This window comes from Jaculus jaculus, chromosome 3 (assembly GCF_020740685.1).
Source record: "Jaculus jaculus isolate mJacJac1 chromosome 3, mJacJac1.mat.Y.cur, whole genome shotgun sequence".
NCBI lineage: Eukaryota > Metazoa > Chordata > Mammalia > Rodentia > Dipodidae > Jaculus > Jaculus jaculus.
The window spans coordinates 166,310,963-166,322,486 of NC_059104.1; the positions used below are offsets into that span (position 1 = coordinate 166,310,963).

Sequence of the window (11,524 nt, forward strand, 5' to 3'; positions counted from 1 at the left end):
CTGGGAAGGAAGAGCTCATGACCGGAAGAGAGAAGGGCAGCCTCCCGAATAGGGCTGGTGTCCATGCTCCTAGGCAGGCTGCAGCTGCTTTAGCAGGCCCCGCTTACACCATACAGTCACCTCGGCTCCAGTCCAGTGCTGGACCTTTGGGTGGCCTGCTCTGGATGAGCCCTGACTTCCTGCTGCGCACACTGATCCCAATGCTGCCTGAATCCCGCCCCCCACCCCCCAACACCCTCTTCCCAGGCCTCAGTTTTTGTACACTGCTTGACAGCTGTGCGTGTGAACCCAAGCCACGCTCCGGCCTCTTGCACTGACTCTCAGGTCCCCACTTTAGGCAAGGGTGTCAAAAGTCTCCCCTGAGAGCCGCACAGCTGAGAATCCAGCCGACACCCTTCCATCTCCAGGACCCGAGCTTTACCACTTAGGGGCTGCACGCTGTAAGGCACACAAGCAGCCCCCACTCCCCACCCCCCAACCCCCCGCCCAGGGCCTGAGCATCCTGTGCTGTGGGACCCCCTCCCTCCTCTCAAGACTGGCACCTGCAGGCCACACGTTCCCTCTCAGCCTCGAGGGTCTTCTGTGCCCTTGGAGTCCGCTCAGGGTTCTCCCTTTCCTCCTCTTGGCTCCTGCTTTGTCTCATTCTTCCTCCACCGAGCACAGCCTGAAGTTTGGGACCATTGAGTGCAACCTTCCTGTGGAACAGATAGGGAAACTGAGGCTTAGGAAGAGAATGGGACCTGCTCAGAGCTCTGCAAGTCAGTGACAGAGCCTGTGGGAAGGAAAACATCGGGACTGTGGCTCGATGGTAGAGCACTTGCCTAAGCATGCGTGAGGCCCTAGGCTCGATGCCCAACACCACCGAAAGTCAGGGCTGTCCCTCAGCGGTCACATCTAACTTCTGTTGCTCATCATGCAGAAAATTTACCCTTAGGGTAACAGTTAGGAAGCTCCCCCCCCCACATACTTAGATTCACCACTCATACCACAGAAAGTGAACCTCCAGGTCCAACCACAAAGCCTGGGTCACCAACTTGCCTGTCTGGGGCCCGCAGCCTGCCTGCCGTGCACACGTGGTAATGTGCGAGAAAATAAGGCCGTTCTCTGCCCCACTTTACACGTGAGGAAACTGAAGCTCGGAGTGGGTAAAAGGGCTCAGCGGATGGGCAGGGCTACGGCTGCCCCTCACGTGTCCTGGTAGGAACCAGGGGCTACTGCACACTGCACTCTTCCCGGGCCTGGAGGCCAAGGAATGGCCTCTGTGCCTGAGCTTTGAAAACACTACACCACGCTGCTGTCCCTTCCCAGGAGCCGGGCCCCTGCCAGGCCCTGGGACCAGCTCTCTGTGTAACCCACATGAATGTATTAAAGTATAATTTTGGAGAAAAAGCATCCACCTTCTTCACCGTGGGCACCCACACCATTGTTTACACTTGAACCCTGACCGCCCCTCCATGTCAGAAGTTCTCTTTCTTTACGTTGTGTGTGGGAGACACTGAGACCCTGAGCCATCCCCACCCGGGACCTTGGGCCTCAGCCTCCACCATGGTGCAGTGACACCTCTGATCTGCCTACCCAACACCACCTGCTCCCCGCGTCACACCCCCCATCCTTCCCTGACCCTCCATGGTAGATCCTCTTTGCAAGCCACCCCACTCTGCCCTGGCCATGGTCTCCCACATCTCGTTTGCCAAGCTCAGCACGTTTTTAAGATTGCCTTTTGGTGTGGGAGGTGTGTTTGCATGCATGTCTGGTGTCGGACGTGTGTGTGCACGTGTGTACGGGGGCCAGAAGCCAACCTCGGTGTCTTCAGAAATGTTGTCCTTTCTTTCAGCTTTTTGTGTGTGTGGCATGGTGTGTATGTGAACATACTTGTGTGTGTGCACACGCGCGTGCAGATCACACATGCCCTGTGTGCACTTGTACAAAAGCCCGAGGAGAACGTTGTGTGTCCTCTATCCTCTCTGTTATTTCCTCGAGAGCGAGTCACCGACCCTGAGCTGCCGTTTTCAGTCACACTGGGTGACCAGCGAGCCCCAGCAATTCTGTCTCTGCTTCTCACAGGCAGGTTACAGTCATGGGTGGCCACACCCAGCTTTTGATATGAGTGCTAGGCTAGAACCTGGACTGACTCGGGCCCCCTCAAGCAGTCCCACCTGGTGAACCAGCTCCCCAACTCCCTTGCACCTCTTTGAGACATGTTTTCTTACTGGTCTGGGACTCACCAATTAGGCTAGACCAGCTGTCCAGTGAGTCCCAGCGATCTTGGCCATTACAAGCATGAGCCACGACGCCCAACATTATGTGCATGGTTTGGGGAACTGTACTGAAGACCTCAGGCTTTGGAGGCAAGCACTTGACTGAGCTCGCTCGCTCTAGCTCCAGTGTAACCTTTTAGACTTCGTCTTGCCCGGGACAGCAGGGCCCCTTGCCTTGCTCTCCTGCCTTTGTGACCCCTCCCCCCCCCCCCCCCCGCCCCGACAGAGATGTCTGCTTCCTCTCCGCTACTCCATTCTCGGGCCCCTCCATGTGACCTTCATCCAGTCACCTTGAAATGATATCTGAGCTGTGCCACCCCACTGTTCCCATCAAGGAAGTCCAAGCTCTTCCCCAGTCCCCCTCCCCCTCCCCTGGGACTCTAACCAGAGGCATCCCCAGCCAGAAGGCTACAAGTCTCTTGAGGGATAGAGCCTGTAGTCACAAGCACAAAGTTGCAGGAAAGAACGGGGAAGGAGGAGGGACAGAAGCCGCCTCACCTGGGCAGAGGGCAGAGTCTCCAGGGCAGGTAACACCCACCCCTCCTTAGCCTTCCACCACCCTTTTATTTTATTTTTTATTTATTTATTTTCAGAGTTTCCCATTTTTAATATTTGGTTAAACAAAATACATCTTCTGTAAACAAACCCAGCACAAGGCCAACAAAAAAGGGAATTAAAGCAAGAAAAAACAAAGCCTAGGGTTGCCCCTTACTGGGCATCAGGCCTGCCCCTTCCTATAGGAAGTGGAGCTTTTTGCCCTTGGGCACCAGCTTGGGTCCCTGTTCCTAAGCACCAGAATTAGATATGAACAGAAACCAGCCCTGAAATGTTGAAGCATCTTTGCATATCCCAATGGCTCATGGACTCCACGTGCATGGGACTCCTTTGAAGTGCCATTTGGAAAGGCCCAAACAGATTGGTGGAGAGGAGGTTTGCTCCTCCCAAGAACTGGCTTACCATCACTGACAGTGCCAGTGGGCCCAAGGCCCTGCTTGTGACAATCAGCAAGGTTGGCTGTAACTTCTGGCTGGTGGTGGATGGAATGTCATTGTGCAGGGGTGGTGCTCTCTGTGGTGCCAAGCAGGTCTGGCATAGAAAATGGTGCAGAAGAGGCCATGGCCAGCTGCTGAGAGCGTAACAGTAGCCACTTAAAGCCTCTGCTATTCGGCATAAAAAACGGCCTTGTTGGGTTGAAGAGACATGCGCAGAAAAGGTGCTGGTGTAAACATGCGCTCCAGTCACAGTGGGAGAAAGCCCCAGCTTCCCCCGTTAAAGCGTGCTCAGGATGGACATGGAAGCCCCTGGCTAGCTCTGCTACCAGAGACGTCTGGCCAGTGGGTCAGCTCTTAGACCTGTGGAGCTCCCTAAAGACTGGCTGGGTCACCCACCTGCCCACCTGCCTTGAGGCAACCACAGCCACTTTGGTGGTGGTAGTGTGTGGTATACTTATAGCCCCTCTTTTCCTGTTTTCCAAAGTAGCAGGAGAAAAGTGGCCTACAACTATTTGAAGAGGTAGGGGCAGGCCAACCCTGTTAGGTAAATGAAACTACGTGGCAATGACAAGCTCAGGTTTTTCTGACAAAATGCACATGGATCCAAACTCAAGGGCCGTACTTCTCATTACAGCCATGGCCTCCAAGCCCAGAACTTCTACCAATCCTAGCTACTCTGTCACTGTGAAGCTTACCTTTGAAGCAGTTTCCTCACCCAACTCTGTCCCAAACTTAAGTGGAATCTAATGTCAAGGGTAGATGTGTTCCTGATTTTGCTAGAATGGGTCAATGAGGAAAATTCCCCCTTTATTGTTTTTTTTTTTTGCCCCAGAGCTTCCTAATCAATGTAGTGAAATGGTAGCGACAAAACTGAAGTAAAAGGCCACTCCGTAACTGTCCCCAGTGTGGATTTAGCCACGTTTCCTTAGTTATCTTTCTCATGTCTTGCTAGAATATTGTGGGATTCACCACTCACTTTGGAATGTCAGAGAACTTTTCACTGCAAAGCTCCAAGGCTGGCTATAAACCATCCTTTAAATGGGGTAAGAGGTGGCATTATAGGATGCAGGCAGCGTATGATGCTACCACGGGGGGGTGGGAGCAGGGGGCTTGCAGATGGTTTCCTGAGAGACTCTTAGGCTCCACGTCCTTTGAGGCAGTCACGTGTCTGTGCGTGTACTGTGTCCTAGACCCACTGGTGCACAAGAGAGAAAAAAGGCAGCCTCCCCATGAGCCTGAAGCAGCAGTGTTGATTCCGGCAGAGCCGGGGTCAAGTCCTCATAGAAAGGGGGAAATAAGCCACGACCCCTCACTCCCTCTCCTCTCTGAAATAGAGCAAATGATGTCTAGTGGTTTTGCCCTACATGCTCAGAGCTCTTACCTTCCTTCCCCAGGCACAGGCAATGCTGGGTGGTTCTTGCATTAACAGTCCACACATCTGTCCTATCGCACTAGCAAACCTGAAGGGGAAACCCGATGAGATGTTTGGGGAAGTGGCCAGGGCAGAGCCATGGAACAGGCCACAGCACATCAAGGAGAAGTGAGGGTTGAGGCCAGGGGCAGGCTGAGAATTGTTACACATCAGCCCTCCAGCTCTGACGGGCTTCCACCTCTTCTGGTACCACCAACAGGACTTCACAGTTTTTTCCTCGCAAATGGTGTTTTAAAAATTTCCTGTGCTCGCTCTCGCCCTCCAATCCGCTCGGGCATCTTGAGTTTGGGGTCAAGGTTGTAGCAGGCCCCATGCACCTCCCGAACACAGATCCAGTGCTGCCTTTTGAGAGGCAACTTGAGTGGACCCCAGCACAGCCTGGAGGGCAGGTTCGTGACAAACCCGTGACATTGGTGAGAGCAATGACACCGACATCCCTGCGCTTGTCCCACCAAACAGCTTCATAGCCTTTGGTGTGAAGTGCTGCCATAATGACGTTCACACCCTAGTTCCCATTTCCCAGCATGCTCTTCTTGTGGGGTGTCACCATGGCGTTTGCAGACAACCTCTGGAGAATCTCCTGCAGCGTCCCGCGTGGAGGCATTGCTGTCCTGGAAGTCGTTGTTGAGGGCGTGGAGAGCGCAGAGCTCCAGGCGCTGTTTCTCACGGTGGATTTGTGGGGGTGCTGCCTGGGGCAGCTCCAAGGATTCGGATTTGGCCTTGTCGCCTTTCCATGGCATGTACCTCATGTTTTTCGCCTTGGGTTCCAGAGAGGGCTGAGAACACCCCACTCTTCCCTCCCGAGGGAGATGTAAGCTTCCCTGTATTCAGATTCCTGAGGTCTGCCTTATTCTCTGGTGTCCATGATTTATGCCTTGTCACGGGGAGAAAAGGTTGGAATCAAAATGGAAAAAACAAATCCACCTCTTCTGTCTAATCAATAGAAAAATAACTTTTAGTTTATTTTGCCACCACTTTCAAAGTGCAGAATATAAAAACACACACACACACATATAAAATATAAGATTCTGCCTTTTCCCCACCCTCCCCTCCCACCCCCCTTTCAAATAAAAACAAACCAGAAAACCACGCTTTCCTTGCTGTGTTTTCCTCTTTGCAGATGCCAACTAGGCCTCAATGCTGCAGGCCGAACCGAAGGGGTCACATCGCTCCTTTTCTTCCATTTCCTTCCAATCACGACGCCACTGACTCAGGAGACAGGGCCTGGGTGGTGGATGATAAAATGCCCAAGGCCAACAGCTAGCGAGGGCCGCTCAGGGTGGGATCGCAGGCCTCCCGGGGGCCTCGAGGGCGGTCCTCCATGCCCTCCAGGCGAGGTGGCAAGGCGGGTACAGCTTTTCAGGAAGCTCGGACTTGTTTCCCCACCGGGGACCCTGCGGAGGAGACAACTCAGGTCAGCTCCGGAGGGCAGGAGCGCCGCTGCCGAGCAGCAGGTGGGGCAGAGGCCCACCTCCCTTTTATTTTTTGTTTATTTATTTATTTGAGGACCACAGACAGAGAGAAAGAGGCACATAGAGAAAGAGAATGTGCGCGCCAGGGCCTCCAGCCGTTGCAAACGAACTCCAAATGCGTGCGCCCCTTGTGCATCTGGCTAACGTAGGTCCTAAGGAATCAAGCCTCGAACCTGGGTCCTTGGGCTTCATAGGCAAGTGCTTAACTGCTAAGCCATCTCTCCAGCCCCCCCACACCCTTTTAAAAATTTTTACCATTTTCAAAAAATTTATTTATTTATTTGAGAGACAGAAAAGAGAATGGGCACGTCAGGGCATTTAGCCACCGCCAACGAACTCCAGATGCATGCGCCCCTTGTGCATCTGGCTTACATGGGTCCTAGACAGTCGAACAGGGAAGCGCCTTAACCACCAAGCCATCTTTGCAGCCCCACCTTCCACTTTGCAGGACTAGGAGCTGGTCCTCTGGCAGCCTGGCTCTGGACCCCAACACCCTGAGGCTTGTCCTCTGCCTGGTCAGCCGTGGTCCCCCGCTGCCTCTCCAGCAGCCCCAGCTCCATGACGCTCCTCCTCCCTACTCCTGAGCTCCCTGGACACCTCTCCTCTGGCCCAGCAGCCACTGGGTCCTGGTGGGCAGTCCAGCCTTCTGGAGGTCCCTCCATCCACATTCTCTGCTGTGACCTCTCACCACCACCGTCCCTTCCTTCAGTGTCTCTTCCCCATCAGGCCCAGGGCTGCGGCTGAGGAGGCTGGAGGAAGGAGGAAGGCGGGCAGAGGAGAGGCACCAATGCAGTTAGAATCAGCCTGGTGCCTGTGGGCCTCCCATCTAGCAAGAGCCCACTGGACAACTGACCTCTTTTCCTGGCAAACAGGGGAGTCTGCTCACCTGGCCAAGACCTCCCAGCGAGACAGAAATTCCTGTTTTCAACCGAACGTGGACACAGCCGCCAACTAGGTCATCAGGGCATCCGGCTTGTTGAGCTTTCAGCAAGTTCCACAGACCACCTGGAGGGCCGGCCTTGGCTCGCCCAATCTAGTGAGTTATTACCCCAGTCAGCATGTGTTTTGTGCCCCACCAGGTGCCTCGACCTCTTAGACTTCCTGTGTGAGTGATGTCCCCAGCACCTGGGCTGGCTGCCTGCTGTCTATACCCATTTTTCAGGCCACTAGGCCCTGGGAATATAGTGCCTGTGGCCCTCCAGGGACCCCTCTGCCATCTCTTACCATGTGCTCAGAGCTGGTAATTATCAAGGGTGTCTGGCTAGGCCATTTGATGTGCCTAGACACTTTAAGTTTTGAATAACAATCTTTGGAGTTCTAGTCTTTTTAAAAAATTTGTTTTTAGATATTTTACTTATTTGTTTGAGAGAGAGAAAGAGGTAGATATATACAGAGAATGGGTGTGCCAGGGCTTCTAACCACTGCAAATGAACTCCAAACACATGTGCCACCTTGTGCATCTGGCTTTGTGGGTACTGGAGAATCAGACTGAGAATTCTTTTCTTATTTTCATTTATTTTATTTTATTTATTTGCAAGCAGAGAGAGAGGAGATAGAGAGGATGGGTATGCCAGGGTCTCTAGCCACTACAAACACTCCAGATACACGTGCCCCCTTGGGCATCTGGCTTATGTAGGTACTGGGGAATTGAACCTGGGTCCTCTGGCTTTGCAGGCAAGTGCCTTAACCACTAAGCCATCTCTCCGGCCCTTTGTCTTCATCTTAGAGAAACTGAGACTCCAGAGCTAAGACTCAAACTCAGCTGAAGCCAGTGATATTTTTGTTGTTAGTTTGCTTCTGTTTCTGTTTTTTGTTTGTTTGTTTTGTTCTTGTTTTTCGAGGTAGGGTCTCACTCTAGCCCATGCTGACCTGGAATTCACTATGTACTCTCAGGGTGGCCTCCAACTTACAGAAGTCCTCCTATCTCTACCTCCCAAGTGCTGGGATTAAAGGCATATACCATCATGCCCAGCCCTGTTTTTTTTTTTTTTTTTTTTGAGACAGATTCTCATGTAGCCCAGGCTGGCCTTGAACTCACTATGTAGTCAAAGATGACCTTGAACTACTGGTCCTCCTGTCCCTACCTCCTGAGTGTTGGTATTATAGATGTGCACCATGTGATCTTAACCAACCAGACCCTTCTAGTCCCAGACTCTCCCCTCCTCCATTTGGAATGTTCTACCTTGCCCCACCCATAAACTCCCCATACCCTTTCCTGGACGAGTCACCTCCTCTGGGGAGTCTGCCTGGATTTCCTCTTCCAGCTGCCCATGGCCACAGGGTATATCTGCCTGGTCCACCATCAAACCAGAAGCCTGGGAGAGAAGGTCTACCTGAAGTCCTCTTGTAGGTCCTGGGGCCTGTGAGCCAACGCAGGCAGTGAGCTCAGAAAAGATTTCCTGAATGAATGGCTCCTGCCCACCAGAATTTATGAACTACTGGGATTAAGAGCAGCCCTCAGACAGACCCAGGGGATGCAGAGAGAACACAGAGGAGGGGGTGTGGGCTGTCCAGGGCAACAGGAGCAAAATATGTATGCTTTCTGGCCAGCTTCCACGTCCCTCCAGTCTCCTCTTATCTCAAGGACCTGTCTTATCTGTGTCTTCCCCTCCTCCACTCTCCATCCTCCCTCATCCTCCCATCCATCTCCCCATCCCACCCCCTAGCTCACTGGAAACAGCTGGGCCAAGAACGGGAGGGAGGGAAGGAGGAAGGGAGGCCCGAGCTGTTTATAGGAGCTGGAGCAACTCCATCCATCAGCTCTGTTTGGAGCTACAGACCAAGCATAATAAATAGTTTGGCTCCTCCCCAGCTGCGCTTTCCCTGAACTTGACCATCCGAACTCCAAATCTCTTTCTGGTCTGCTGGTTCTCAGGATTCAGCTCCCAACCCCGCCCCACCCGCACCTCCCACCAGCCTGCAAAGAGCATTGCTTCTGGGATCAGAAACTCAGAGCCCCGTCTGCACTATGTGCTCTGGGAGTAAAGGCAAGTCACCTCACTTTGCCTTCATTTCCACGTCTGTAAAATGGGCTCATAATACTTCCCCTAACTCCCCCTCCCCCAAAGCACTGTTCACTCATCAGGCCAGGGTATTTAAAAATCCCTGCAAGTGGTGGGTCCTGGGCTCACCAGAGACAGGGAGATAAATGTTGGGAAAAGCCTCTTCAATGGGGTAGAGAAAGGAAAGAGGACCCACACTGCTGCGCAAAGCCAGGAAGTGGTCACTGGCCGGGGAAGGACCGTTTTCATGCTTGGGGAATTTGTTTGCACCCAGGAGCAGCCCTTGCAGCTGGAGGGATGAGGGAGATTTTGAGGACATCTGGGCTGCCCACAAAAGGACAGCATTTCAACACATAGAGATGGCGTGGTCCAGGCAGAACAAGCCCTTAAACCTAATCAGGCAGTGGGATCCTGCGGGCTGTGGGAAACAGAAGGGAGCCTGTCTCCACCCAGCCCAGCCTTTTATGTTCACCCTTGGGCTCTCTGGTTCTTTAGCATCTCCCAGTCTTCTGGAATCTTCTCTTTTTGCCTAAAGAGCTAAACTACCAGCTCACCTAGCTCTGCTCTTCCAAGCTGTGGATTCTGTGCAGAATTCTGTTGTCATGTCCTTCGCCCTACCTCCCTCCCGCCTCCAAAAAGAACCCACTACCCTACAAAGTGAAAGACTCAGGAGAAAAGCCATTGACCTATGGTAGATGTTTCTGGAATGAATAAGGGCATACAAGAACAAAGGAGTGGATCTAGGAAAAGAAGAGCAAGTGAATGAAGAAATGACAGATGTGCTGAGGACACACTGCTCCCTCCCCTTGGGGCACTTATGAGTTTATTAAGGAAACAAGCGTTAAACACTGTCACACACACACACACACAGTGACAAATTGTGACATGGGGTATGACAGGAGCCGGCTGTAACAGGACGGGACCTGGAGGAATCCTCTGAGAATGTGGTCTCTGGCTGAGAGGAAGGAGGATGTAGATTGAGAGACCGGGTAAATCAATATTTCAGCGTGTTTTCCTAAAGTTCCTGAGGGGCGCAGGGACTGAGCGCTGGACCCTGAGGTCAGGTGCACTTAGCTGTCTACTTGGGCCCTCCCTGCCCTGCCCCTCAGTCCCTGGATTCTGAAATCAGAGAAAACCATGTTACGGGGAAGGGGTTCCTGAGAATGGATCACTGAGGGAGGAATAGCAAGACTGCAAGGTGAGAGAGCCCAGTTCCAAAGGGTCCTGCTTTTTTCCATTACTTTTTTTTGCTAGAGAGTGGGTTGGGCTTCTGTCTTTCCACAACCGCCACAGTAGCTGTACCACCATCCCCTCCCCTCCCACTGCAACTGTATTAACATTTTCACATCAAATTCTCTGTTTTCACCAAGCTCAAGTTTCTGATGAGTGAGCTCACAGTAAATTATATGTAAATACACACATACACATATTAGGGAGTTTTAAATCTTTGTAATATAAAAATGGATTATAGTCTATATACTCTCTTATAACTTCACAAATTTTTAAGTATTATTTATTTATTTTATTTGCAAGCAGAGAGAGATAGAAGAGAGACAGACAGACAGAGAATGGGCATGCCAGGGCCTCCATCGCTGCAAACGAACTCCAGACGCATGTGCCCCTTGTGCATCTGGCTTACATGGGTCCTGGGGAATCAAACTTGGGTTCTGTGGCTTTGCAGGCAAGTGCCTTAACTGCTAAGCCATCTCCCCAGCCCTCAAAATTTTTTTTATTCAAAGAAGTCACCTTAAAGTGATGTAGCTCTGATTCATTTTTGTGGGTACATAATTCCATAGTGTTAATGTTTCTTGATTTATTCAGCCATTTCTTATTGGTGGACATTTGCTTTGTTGTCATTTCTTGCAATGTGCTGGCAAAAAAAAAAAAAAAATGCTGTAAGCTTGCTCCCCCTCACCCCCCCAAAAAATCTAAGCTGGCGTGGTGGTGCATGCCTTTAATCCCAGCACTCAGGAGGCAGAGGTAGGTGGATTGCTGTGAGTTTGAGGTCACCCTGAGACTACATAGTGAATTCTAGGACATCCTGGGCTAGAGAGTGAGGCTTTATCTCAAAAACAACAACAACAAACCATCTCTACATTCCCATTCACTTTGGGAGTTGTGTTTCTGGGAGATAACTATATAAAAATGAGATTCTAGATCAATGGATATTGTATTATTTTAATTTTTTTGTATTGCTCTAACCAGAATTCCTGACAGAAACAACTTAAGGGAGGAACAACTGGTTTAGGGTCACAGTTTCAGAAGGTTCAGTCCGTTGCTGCTTGGCCCTATGTGCTTGATCAGGACATCATGAAGGTGAGGATTTGTGGTGACTCTTTTCCCTTCTTGGCAGAGAAGAATCAAAGAG

General features: G+C 51.6%; 1 pseudogene; it reads right to left on the reverse strand.

Annotated features, from left to right (window-relative positions):
* Window positions 1-4,703: 4,703 nt before the first annotated feature.
* LOC101593396 lies at window positions 4,704-5,642 on the reverse strand (annotated as a pseudogene).
* Between the last annotated feature and the right edge of the window lie 5,882 nt (window positions 5,643-11,524).